Below are 12,105 nucleotides of genomic sequence, written 5' to 3' on the forward strand. Positions count from 1 at the left end.
ACAGTATTCCATTGAGCTGCGGATGAAAGCCTTGTATGTGGTGAGGAGCTCAGGTGTGCCAAGGAAGGACTTCGCACGATGGAGGATGCCCAGTCGGCGACTGGCTTTGGAGGCCAGCTTGGAAATGTGGTTTTCCCAAGAAAGATCATGGCAGATAGTGAGACCCAAAAGCTTGAGCAACAGAACTTCTTGGAGAGGATTGTTGAGAAAGTAGATGGGAGGGTTTTCCAGTCGGTCTTTTCGGAGAGACATAGGAAGAGTGTGAGATTTGTCAGGATTGAAAGACATGTTCCACTTGTTTGACCAGTCTGTGATTTTGTCCAGGTCTGCAGAGAGTGAGGAGGCTGCAGACTGCCAATCTGAGGGATGAGGAATGGAGCGGCAGATAGTGGAGTCATCAGCAAAGAGATAGAGAGGATTTTCCAGAGAGTCGGAGAGATCATTTGATGAAGACCAGAAATAGCACAGGGCCCAGAACACTACCTTGGGGAACTCCAGCCAGAACAGGAAGGGGAGATGAGAGAAATCCATTCAGGGCCACACGTTGCCTGCGACCAGAGAGGAAGTCCGCAAGACATGAGTGGAGATTTCCATGGATACCATAGGATGAGAGTTTGGTGAGCAGAGCTGGGTGCCAGACCATATCGAAGGCACGTGATATGTCAAGTGAGACAGCTCTGATTTCCTGTTTGGCATTGAGGACCTCCATCCATTGTTGAGACAGCAGAAGCAACATGTCCAGAGTAGATTGACCTGGTCTGAATCCAAATTGATGATCAGAGATCGAGCCATTAGAGAAGAGGAAGGATTTGATATCTGAAGCAATGATGGATTCCATGACTTTGTTGATAATTGGAAGCAGGCTGATTGGTCTGTAGTTGCAAGGATCTGTTTTTGCACCTTCTTTGTGTAAAGTGGTAATGTTTGCTGATTTCCAAGATGCTGGCAGATGACCTTGAGCAAAAGAGAGGGTGAAAAGAACAAAGAGAGGGTGAGATAGAGCGGCAGATCAGGATTTTAGGACCCGTGAGCTGATGCCGTCTGGTCCAGTTGCAGAATCAGAGTCGAGGTTTGATAAAAACTTCTCCACCTTGTCAGGAGAGAAAGACACAGAGTCCAGGAGCAGTTGGGTTCGACTGGGAAAGGTGGGAACAGAGAGAGATGGGTTTGAGACACAAGATATTGAGGCAAACACAGAGTTGAGGCATTCGGCTTTGTCACGTGCGGTGTCAACTGTGTAGCCATTTGAGGCAAGGGAGGGGATGGAGGTGGAACAAACATCAGAAACGGATTTGACCAGACGCCACCAGGATTTGGAGGAAGGAGACAGGTTTGAGAGTTCAATCTTGAGTGTGGAGAGATAGTGCTTCCTGGCACTCCTGAGGGTGGACACACACTTGTTCCGAGCTTGGTGGAAGGAACTGAGATTGCCTTCAGTTGGATTTGCCTTCCAAGAGGAAAAGGCAAGTTGTTTCAGGGCAACTGCCTCACCACAAGATTCAGTGTACCATGGATGGGAGAAAGGGTAAGACAACTGAAGACGAGATGGGATACATCTGTGCATGAGAGAGAGAGAGAGCAGTTTGCTTTGGAAGAATTCCCAGGAAGAATTGATGTCAGAGGCAGTAGAGATGGGAGACCAGTCCAGATGATTGATGGCTGCTTGCAGACCGTGCCAGTCAGCCTGAGTGAAATGCCAGACTCGTCGGCGCTGAGGAGGCTCTCTGAGAATGGCCAGAGAGATGTCCACTTTAACAAGCACATGATCAGAAGAACCGATTGGAGCAGAAGAAGAGCAGCAGACATTTGCAGGGAAGTTTGTCATAACCAAGTCCAAAAGAGAAGATACTCCATTGACTGCGATCTGGGTCGGGAAATTGACAGATTGTGTCAGTCCCAATGAGTCGCAGAAGTCCTTTGCTGAGGTGCCATGGCTGGTGAGAGAGGATCCCACACCCAGCCAGCTCGCATGATGACAGTTGAAGTCGCCATATATGAGGAAGAGAGCGTTTGGATGAGTTTGTAGAAGTTGGTCCATGTTGTCCGACAGCGAAATGTAAATGGAGTCATCACTGTTTGGAGGACGGTACAGAACACATATGAACAAAAGGTGGGAGCGGAGAAGAAGCCGTAGCCAGAGGTACTCCTGGGGGTGGGGTGGAGAGAGGGCAGTGCAAGGAGAGTGAGGAAGATAATTTTTGATAAAAATGGCCACCCCACCACCAGGACGAGGCTCAGGTCTATCATACCGGAGGAGGGAGTAACCAGGAAGAGATATTAAGGAATCAGAGACATCTTGAAGGAGGAAAGTTTCTGTTAAGCAGATCAAGTCTGGATTGTCAGAAGCAACCTGAATGGAGAGATCAATCAGGTTGGAGCGAAGGCCCCGGATGTTTGAGGTCCATACCGTTAATGAGGTGAGAGGGGGAGCATCGGGTGCAGGACAGGGGAGGGGAAGGGTAGGGTCAAATGAAGGATGAGAGGGGGAGGTAGGGAGAGCAGTTGATCGTGTGTCAGAGATTACAGAAGAGTTAAAAGAAAGGGAAGGATGAGGAGGACGAAAGGTTTGATGGTGATGGGATGAGGCACAGTGAGGGGTTGTTTGAGGGGGGCAGAGGAAAGTAGAAGGTTGGGGGAGGTGGAGGTATGAGATAGAAGGGAGACGAAGTGGGGAGGAGGCAGCTTTGAGAAGGAGGTGGGAGGAGGGAGAATTTGGGAGGGATGGTTGGGGGGGAGATTTGAAGGGGAGGGTTTGGGGGGGAGTTTCGGAGGGGAGGGGCAAGGGGGGAGTTTCGGAGGGGAGGGGCAAGGGGGGAGTTTCGGAGGGGAGGGGCAAGGGGGGAGTTTCGGAGGGGAGGGGCAAGGGGGGAGTTTCGGAGGGGAGGGGCAAGGTGGGAGTTTCGGAGGGGAGGGGCAAGGGGGGAGATTTGGAGGGGAGGGGCAAGGGGGGAGTTTAGAAAGTGGATGATTAATGAAAGATGAACATTTATAACAAATTGGGTTTATTGTGATTTTCAAGTTAGCGATCCGTTTGAGAATGATGGAGGAGGGGTGGAATGAATGAGAATTTAGAGCATGTAGTGAGAAAGAATTATTAGAGATTGAATATTTTTTTGAAATGGAATGAGTTGAAGAGGAAATTGAAAGGAGCCTTTTAAATAGGAAGAAAAACAGCGTGTTGTAATAAACCACTGAATAAAACAATGCAGGGGAAAGTTTAAACATATTTAAACAGAACCGTAAAGAACAGTCTTATATTCACAAAGACACCAACGGGGAGAGGGCCTTGAGGGACAACCACGAGTCACGTGAACAGGGGAAAAGGTGGAAGGCAAGGGGATAATGGGGGCGGGGCGAACAGCACACGTGGACAGAGGTGCACAATGGGACAAAAGCACACGAGGAGAAAGGGAAATAAAAGTTTTTGGGGGGGGGGGGGGGGGGGTTCAACGTTAGACAAAGAGTAGATGTTCGGGGATGGTTGGGCGAGATGGTACCTACTACACCTACTACACCTACTACACCTACTGCACCTACTACACCTACCGACTACCAACTACCTAACCTACTGATGCCATAGTGATGGGTAAAATAGTGGCAAGAGGCTTTGGCTTCGCCGGCTCATTGCGGCTTTGCAGTCGGGTACTAGTAGCAAAATACTAGTACCGGACTGCAAAGCCGCAATGAGCTGGCGAAGCCAAAGCCTCTTGCCACTATTTTACCCATCACTATGGCATTAGTAGGTTAGGTAGTTGGTAGTAGGTAGGTGTAGTAGGTACCGTACCTCATTCAAAATGACACCATTTGCATTCTGGATGAGATTAAAATTTATAAACTTTCCTTCTTGATTAATTCGGTGAATTCCGTCTCAACTTCGGATATTTCCGGGCGTGAAAAACTATCCCCTATGGCCGCGAGATTTCTAAAAAACAATTCTTCGTCAATTTTAGAATATTTGACACCGTTTTCAGCTTCCGAAATGTGGTAAAAAGCTTTTTTGAAATATTTTTTCAAAAGCTCGAATCTCATTGGTTCCGGTAATTGGTGACGATTTTCGTTGAAGATAACCAGGGCCCATGCGGGGAGGGGGAACGAGGTTGGTCTTAAAGTATTTTAATTACAAATTAGAGGTGCATTAGATTGTGAATCAAACAAAGACGGGTGAAACAAACTCCTATTGAACTTTTTCACAATTTTTTATGCATACTTCCGCATCCAGAAGATGGTGGCCTCCATTGAGCGATTTGGTTTTTGAAATATTTTTTCAAATGCTCGAATCTCATTGGTTCCGGTGTTTGGTGACGATTTTTGTTGAAGATAACCAGGCCCGTGTGGGCCGAGGTTGGTCTTAAAGTATTTTAATTACAAATTAGAGGTGTATCAGATTGTGAATCAAAAAAAGAAGGGTGAAACAAACTATTATTCAACTTTTTTCAATTTGTGATGCATACTTCCGCATCCGCAAGATGGCGGCCTCCATTGAGCGATTTGGTGCGTCAAAGCTTCGAAATTCTCAAGGGATCCAGCAAAATCTGGCTTTTCAACATAATACGTACGCGTTCATTCACAACACCGGCTTCGCCGGCTACTAGTACCCGACTGCAAAGCCGCAATGAGCCGGCGAAGCCAAAGCCTCTTGCCACTATTTTACACATCACTATGGCATCCGTAGGTTAGGTAGTTGGTAGTAGGTAGGTGTAGTAGGTACCGTACCTGGTAAGACTTGGTAAAAGAGAAGAGCAGACAGTCCTCCCCAATACCGACATACAATAAATGTCACAAGAAGCTTAAGGAAGTAACTATACGATGTGCTAGCTTAGGGCCTATTTTAAGAAGTTTTAACTCGGCTTAATATACGTTTTCACAGTATAATAATAATAATAATAATTCATTTATTTTGTATAGCGCTTTTCAAGAAGCCCAAAGGCGCTTTGACAGAGTGGAAAACATAATGCATAACAATACATGAAAACAACAATTGCAAAAAGACAAGAATCAATAGGGAAATATTTAAAGCAAAAGGAGGGAGAAGGAGAAGAGATAGTCAGGGGTTAAATGCTGTGGGTTGAATGTTGAATGCAGTGTTGAACAGGTGGGTCTTTAGTGATGTTTTGAATGTGGTGAGTGAGGAGGAGTCTCTGATGGTGTGAGGTAGTGAGTTCCAGAGGGTGGGAGCAGCGATGGAGAAGGCCCTGTCCCCCCAGGATCTGAATTTGGTCTGGATGGACAACTTTGAAAACGTGGAGATCGTGTACAGCTTCGAAAATCCGTGACGTCGTCTCCAAGATCTCGCGAGGAGACCACCAATTCTACCTTGATTCTACCTTGTCACACACACAACCTGTCCAACAAGTTTCGTCCAAAACCATCCATAACTTTTTGAGATATCCTGCTATGTATCGTTTTTGGCCCCATCTCCCAATGGTGAAGAATCACTTGAAAAATTAAATAATTCTCATATCCGAATCCATATTCAGATCTTCACCAAAATCGAATCTATTTGTCCTTGTCAGAAACCCAACCGGTCCACTAAGTTTAGTCCAAGTCCGTCCACAACGTTTTGAGATATCCTGCTTTGTATCAGTTTTGGTCCTATTTTCCAATGGTGAAGAATCGCTTATAAAATTGTAGTATCCGAATCCGGATCTTCACCAAAATCGGATCACTTCGTCCTTGTGACACACGCTACATCTCTGCCAAATTTCGTCCGAATCCGTCCACAACTTTTTTAGATATTTTGTTCACAAACAAACGGACAAACAGACACCTTTGGTGGCGGAGGTAACAACAAGGTATGCAGAGTAATCCACTGGCACATGTGAACATTTGAACACGTGAACCAATTGAGTGACCCAATATTTAAATTCTTAAAATTTCAGGTTGATAGGATAAAAATTGACGATTTTATGTGACGCTGACCTTTGACGTTTGGCCATTTTATGTGACTTTGACGTTTCACCGAAGCGGGGGTGGATACTTCGAGTCCTGGGGGGACTCCGTTCCACCTTCGAAAACCCAAATTACGGATATAACAACCAACGACACACCGACACATACAGACACACAGAGACACACACACACACGCACGCACACACGCACGCACGCACGCACTATATGGTGTTACCAAAATATTTATGGAGAGGTAGATTAATGATAGCACAATGGTTCTGTTTGGATAAACTAACAGGTGTAACTCACCCGATAAGGTGTAACTCACCCGATATCGAATCCTGTCTTGCAGTAAAACGGCAAACCCCTCTCATTCCTCCTTATATGGCAAGGCTGGGGGTTCTTTCACCTTTTACTTACTTTCACCAAAACTTGCTCAGCGACTTTACATTCCAAAGACTCTTGTTCAGGATTTGTTCAAACATGAAAATTCCATGTAGGGAAAAACACTGCCCCAAAAATCACTGCAGGGAGCAATGTGCAAACAGGTGGAGACTGAACACAAACTCAGGAGCAAAGTTTCGTATTCGTTGATATTTTCCTGCTTTCAATGTCTGGTGGTCTCTGAAGGGGGTAGCGTATTTGTAATCCTAACTGTGGTACCGCCACATGGACCTGTGTTTCAGACTATTTTGTATAATGAAAAGAGTTTTTTTATTTTCCGACAGAATGGCGCAGAGGTAGAACACTTGCTTTTGACCTGGCTAGTCTGGGTTAGATCCTGAACCCGATTTTCATCTGTCGGTTTGAGGCTTCTCAGGCAAGATCACATTATAATGCAAGTTACCTTTCCTGATACTTACTGTACGGCCCTTTAAAATAATGAGTCCTAAATATATCATGCATGCACACAACTTCTACACAAATTAGATGACGAGGACTTGTTAAGAAGATCCATCAAGGTAGTTTAGCACTGTGCACCTGACTATCTGCGTGACCATTTCCACCAAGAAAATACAAAAACATGCTAGGAAGCATCCGAAAATGCAAAGCTTTGTATTTGCCGTCTTCTTCTTCAATATGCTAAAAATGACAAAAACAGTTAAAATATATAAAGTTAAAATTGATTATTTTATGTGGTCTTGACATTTGACCTTTTGATCTAAAAAAAACAATCGGCTTCTAGCTTTTGTTTGGTGAAACAATTCAGTGACCCAAATGCAAATTCTTAAAATTGCAGGTCAATTGGATGGAAATTGACCTTTTGGATTGAATTGGATGGATTGATTGGTGAACCAATTCAGTGACCCAAAATGCAAATTCTTAAAATTGCAGGTCAATTAGATGGAAATTGACGATTGTATGCAAACTTGACCTTTGACCTTTTGATCTAAAAAAAAAACAACAATCTGCTTCTAGCTTTTGATTGGTGAACCAATTGAGTGCCCCAATATGCAAATTCTTAAAATTTTAGGTTAATAGGATAAAAATTGACGATTTTATGTGACGCTGACCTTTGACCTTTAGACAAAATTATTAATTTGCCTTTTCCATATTATCATTATAAATCTTTGGTGAAAATGTGATGACAGCGCAAATGGTAAACATGTTATGGCCCGGACAGACACACACACACACAGCCACACAGGCAGACAGACACGCAGGAGTATTTGGAGTGATTTTTTAAATTTCTTATTGCTGGTGCAGCATTTTTCGTTAGCTAAAGCTTGTGTCATACCTTTACTGCAAAATGTAGTATTAATTGGGTTGCTGGCAAAAAAAAAGTGTTCGCCGAAGCATTCACTACAAGGTATGGCGTGTTGGCCAGGTCTTTTGAAGTACACGTGTGTGAGTCTGTCTTACTTGCCCAGCCCATTCAACCGCTCAAATGTTTGACCTTTTGGATTGAATTTACTTTTGGAAAAGACCTTGCAGTAACTTTTAAAAGCTTTTCACAATTGACTGTTGTACTTTAAGTGCTCAGGCCTCAGGGCAATGCATCATTTTGGCATGATTACATTTGAACTGTTTAACGCCCATCAGACGGTGACAGACAGCATGTTATTGTTTATATAGATTTCACAAAAGATTCTGTCGGATAAGTCCACCCACACACATGCTTGGCTCCACCTATTGTCACACGCAAGGCATTGATGAATAGCGACGACGTTTGGAGTCACTATCTGTAGATTTGAGTAGTCACGTGACCCGTGGGAAGGTATACTTTACGTTTGGAAAACTAGTGAGATACCCGTGCTAGGTGCTACGCACGGGTGGGAGGCCAGAAGCAAACGGGCAATGCAGATACGGCGAATGCTAAAGCATGAAACCAATAAATTCCACATTTCTGTTGCACCTTCAGTCGCCCATCAGACGTGGACAGAAAGTTCGTGAAGGACTTCCATGAAAAACGTACCTGTTCGCAAACAAACGGTTACGTTCACGCACGTATAGACTTTAGGCATATGACGTCACACACACTCAGAAATGGAAGTGCGCCCCCTCTCAGAGGGCAAGCAATACTGCTACTGCAGCAATACTGCCAGAACTACACAATGCAAATCCTGAGCAGTGCCCCATTCATGAGCAGATTCCACCTGTTGGAGGGACTGAAACCCAAACGGTACTGTCTTTCAGAGACATTCGTGCACTGGAAAAAAAACGTGGAGGAACTACAGAAGGACAATATTGCCCTCAGAACTCAAGTGTGTGACCTGGAAGAAAAGGTAAGAGCAACAGGTCTGCACGAAGAACACTTTCAGAACAACGATGCAAAAGTCCGATTTTACACGGGACTTCCTTCTTGGGTAATTTTTTTGCCATTCTTCACGTTTACATCATGTGCTCTCCCAACGTGTAAAAAACTCACAAAGTTTGGTCAAGTGCTAATGTTCCTCATGAAGTTGCGATTGAACATTTTTGACGAGGACCGAGCTTACAGATTCGGAGTCAGCCAGTCACCTGTTTCACGAAACTTCCACCGCGTTATTGATGTAATGTTTGTAAAGACTCAGTCGCTGATACACTGGCCCAGTCATGATGCTCTACGTCTCAGTATGCCGTCCGTCATCGTTCAGGAAATTTTTCAGGAAATGTGCAGTTATTATTTACTGCACTGAAGTGTTTATAGAGCAGCCGTCCGATTTACTGGCAAGGGCACAAGTGTGGAGCAACTCCAAGCACCATTCAACTGTAAAGTTTCTAATTGGTATAACACCACAGGACTCAATATGCTTCCTAAGCAAGTGTTGGGGAGGAAGGGCAACAGACACTGAGATAACGGAAAACAGTGACCTCATGAATAAACTGATGCCAGGGGATCTTGTGCTTGCCGATCGTGGTTTTTTTGTTGATGAATACTGTGGAATTGGCCATGGCCGAGGTGAAGGTGCCCCCATTCACCAAGGGAAAGAAGCAACTTGAAAAAGTAGAAGTTGACTGGAGCAGAGAACTTTCTTGTGTTCGGATCCATGTTGAACGGGTAATTGGAATGGTGAAATAAAAATATACTGTACTCCAAAATCGCATTCCCATCACACTGATAAATGATGGGACACAACCAGAAGCAACTGTGAACAAAATCGTACAAATTGCGTGTGCTCTCGTAAATCTTTGTCCAGGAGTAGATCCTATGCACGGAGGTATATAGAGATAACTATTTATAACTCCGTGTTCCTATGGACTGATTATCATGGAAGTGTTATTTTATGGATCAACAGTATTGCCTTATTAGTGATACACATTGTTAAATACGCACATGAAACAAAACAAAATGACAAGTAATATAAAGTTGCAGCAGTTTTATTGTCACAGTTGTGTCAGCTTCAAAACATATGTACACATATCATGAGCAGCTTCATTTATTGTTCACAGAAAATATGTAGTGTATAAATTTCTACAGAAACATTTCAAACATTACTATATCCATTGTTACTTCACCAAAAAATAATTTTTATGATTCATTCACCATGTGGAATTAGTTGACGCAGTTAGTTGCGATCGCAGTTGACTCACACATGAACGTGTCGTCAGTGCCTTTGTTTGCCCTCTAAGATGGCGTCGCGTTTGGTTGTTAGGTGCTTTGTGACGTCAATGCATAAGGTCCATAGAAACATCGATCGTGGGTCCGTGGGGAATCTGCATATGGAGATCCGCGAAGTTCACGTTTAGAAAGTAGAAACCATCACGGCATGTCGTCATTCACTTGAACTCGATATCCCGTTTTTCATTCCAATCACAAAATAAACTTTTAACAACATTGTTAATGTTTCCTTCATTGTAGAAACTAACAAGTCAACAGTTAAAAGGATTTTGAGCCGATAGGTGTTATGGCCTTGGCAAGACCGATGAAGACAGCGATCTGTTAGCTTATACACCACCCAAATAGCTATGTGGAATTCTCTCATGCAGAGATTAAACCCATGTCGTTTGAACTTTGGCCGGGGTCATTATTTACTTTTAATGATGTTTATATACAAATCAAAAAGAAGATAATTGGTTTTGGGTCGTCCTTTCCATATATCTCGTGGGATTGTGAGTTGGAGAGACGACCGTGATGGCGGGGAGGGTGTTGGCATTCTCTCAAGCCGGGATTCAACCCATGTCCTTATAAAAGGTCTTTGTCCGAGGTCACCGAGTCCGATCGGTGCAGCCGGTTGTGTGGCACCCGGGAAAATAACGTTAAGCGGGAGTCCGCCCCCTGAAAATGCTGGAGGCCAAAGCTGAAATTGGGGAAACTAAATAGCCTATTTTACTCTAGGGCCGTAGTTCTTAACCTGGGTTCGACCGAATCCCAGGGGTTCAGTGAGCCCGTCTCAGGGGTTCGGCAGAGGTCCTCCGAAACGCATTGCAATTTAAAAAAAAAAAGTTTTGTATCAATTTTGAATCTATGTGTAATTACGCTTATTATTAATATTATTATTATTTTGCGATGTATGTTACGAACAAATGGAAATGTTATTTGTAATTGTATTCCCAACCCATTCATGGTTTCTCTGGTCTGTGTTTAAGATAAGTTGTTTCACACTGACTGTAGTAAGTTGAAGCAATGAGCAACTTGCTAATTATTCTGTTGATGGTGCTTACTTGCTTACTTACTTACTTGATTTTGGACTTTGCAGGTGTTCGGAAATTCCAGTGAATAGCCTCGATTAGCTTGCCGTGTGCCATGCGTCATTGGTCACGCCTTACTTTGGAGTTAATGATTAATTGAAAAGTAAGTTGGAAATGTTTGTGGATATGCAGGGTGGGTTCAGAGTTATATTAAAGTCAAAAGTGGATGGTGATTATAAAATATGATTGAATTACTCAGAAAATTAGGTGGAGATGATATAACTCCTTTGGTCGCAATTCAAAACTAACAATTCACAGTTTTCGATGTAATATTATAATGGGATTTGAGGTGACATAGAGTTGAGTAGATAATAAATCCCGTCATTGTAACTATAAGTTATGTTTTCTTCGTTAAAATTTCTCAGTTTTCAGAGGGGTACTGATTATATTTAAGCATGTTCCTTTTTAAAAATTTTGTCATATAATTATTTGCCCGAACTCAATTAAGATCAGTTTGTTACTTTTTTTTGTTGTTGTTGCAGTATGTCGAGCAAAAAAAGGAAGTGGTCAGAGGATTACGTGCGGTACGGGTTCACGTGTTTGACGGAACGGGACAGAAGTCAGCGTCCTCAATGCATGCTTTGCAATGTCAAGTTGAGCAACTCCAGCCTAGCACCAACAAAACTCCGGGAACACTTCAAAAAACTGCACGGCGAGGGGCAGTACAAAGACGCAACGCTGGATGAATTCAAATTGAAGAGAGTCCGATTCGACGCAAGTGCTACCTTGCCCACTCTCGGCTTCATTCCAATTGACAAACTGATCCTATGAAGTTGCGTACCTGATCGCAAAACAGGGCAAACTGCACACCGTTGGTGAGAAACTCATCAAACCGGCCGCATTGAAGATGGCCAACATCATGCTGGGAAAAGCTGCTGAAAACAAGTTGTCTCTCGTTCCACTCTCAAATGACACCATCAGATGCAGAATCGACGACATGAGCGACGACATCCTCGCCCAGGTAGTTGCAGATTTAGTCGCGATCCCGACGAAATTGAGCCTTCAACTCAACGAGACCACCGACGTTTCGAATTTGAGCCAGCTCATCTTATTTGTGCGTTATGTCAAAGGAGACGAGATCAAGGAAGACTTTCTGTTCGGCAA

At 43.7% G+C, this 12,105-nt stretch overlaps 1 protein-coding gene across 2 annotated transcripts in view; it reads right to left on the reverse strand.

The window, feature by feature from the left end:
- LOC137423564 (uncharacterized) overlaps positions 1-6,352 on the reverse strand; it is a 39,212-nt gene extending 32,860 nt beyond the window's left edge. For both annotated transcript variants that reach the window (XM_068110856.2, XM_068110855.2), the window contains exon 1: positions 6,218-6,352. The gene's annotated coding sequence lies outside the window, so the exon portion shown is untranslated. The remainder of the gene's footprint in view (positions 1-6,217) is intronic.
- Positions 6,353-12,105: the final 5,753 nt, after the last annotated feature.

The sequence above is a fragment of the Myxine glutinosa genome, chromosome 3 (genome assembly GCF_964187855.1).
Source record: "Myxine glutinosa chromosome 3, kmMyxGlut1.1, whole genome shotgun sequence".
Classification (NCBI taxonomy): Eukaryota; Metazoa; Chordata; class Myxini; order Myxiniformes; family Myxinidae; genus Myxine; species Myxine glutinosa.